Genomic DNA, 1,396 nt, shown 5'->3' with positions numbered 1-1,396 from the left:
ACCGTGGTGGAGAATTTACCTCAAATGAGTTTATCAACTACTGCAAAGAAAATGGTATTAAGAAGGAGCTTACCGTCCGATACACTCCACAACAAAACTGCGTCGCGGAAAGAAAAAATCGTACGATCGTGGAAATGGCTCGCAGCATGTTGAAAGCAAGGAAGCTACCCAACAGTTACTGGGCAGAAGCAGTCAACACGGCGGTCTACATCCTTAATCGTTCGCCAACAAAAGCAGTTCTCAACAAAACTCCATATGAAGCTTGTCATAATAAAGAGCCCGAGGTAACTTCTTTCAAAAATTTTTGTTGCGTAGCATACTCACATATTCCATCCAACATAGAGAAAAGTTCGATGAAAAAGGAGAAAAGCTAATATTCATCGGATATATCGAAGAGTCTAAATCATATAGACTTCTAAAGCCAGATACAAAGGAACTGGTAATTTCAAGAGATGTTATTTTTTATGAATTCAAATCATGGGATTGGAATGATGAAGCAGACAACTACGAGTTTCCACTACTCATCGAAGACGAGCCAGATCAGCCATGTCAAGAAGAAAGTACTCCACCAGCAAGCCCGCGATCTCCTAGTCCAACACAACAAAGTCCAAGTTCATCGGAAGCAAGTGCCCCACCTAGAAAGGTGCGTTTCCTAAGAGAAATTTATGATACATCTAATTGTGCATTTATAGCACTAGAACCTCAAAAATATGAGGAAGCGGCAAAAGAAGAAAAATGGAGACATGCCATGGACGAAGATATGCGAGTGATCGAGAAAAATAAGACATGGGAGCTTGTCAATCAGCCAATTGATAAAGAAATAATTGGTCTTAAATTGGTCTACTACACAAAGTATAATGAAGAAGGTTCAATTCAAAAGCATAAGGCAAGGCTAGTTGCAAAAGGATATTCCCAGCAATCATGAATTGACTACTACGAGACATTCGCCCCAGTCGCTCGCATGGAAACAATCCGAATGGTGTTACCTTTGGAAGCTCAACTAAAAATGAAGGTCTACCAATTGGATGTAAAGTCGGCGTTCCTAAACGGAGAACTTGAATAAGAGGTGTACGTCGAACAGCCTCAAGGATATGTTCGCAAAGGAAAAGAAAAAATGGTATATCGTCTCCGCAAAGCACTATATGGTCTCAAGCAAGCACCGCGTGCATGGAACAACAAAATCGACAAGTATTTCCGAGATAATGGATTTGAGAAAAGTCCAAGTGAGCCATCACTCTATATCAAAAAACAAGGTACAGATTTTCTAATCGTCTGTCTCTACATCGATGATTTAATTTATGCCAGTACAAAACAAGAGATGGCAGAAAAATTTAAGAAGGAGATGATGAAAAAATATGAGATGACAGACTTAGGACTTATGCGATATTTTCTTGGG

This window comes from Papaver somniferum, chromosome 6 (genome assembly GCF_003573695.1).
Source record: "Papaver somniferum cultivar HN1 chromosome 6, ASM357369v1, whole genome shotgun sequence".
NCBI lineage: Eukaryota > Viridiplantae > Streptophyta > Magnoliopsida > Ranunculales > Papaveraceae > Papaver > Papaver somniferum.
The sequence above is the reverse complement of the archived record's forward strand: the minus strand, read 5'-3'. Positions refer to the sequence as shown.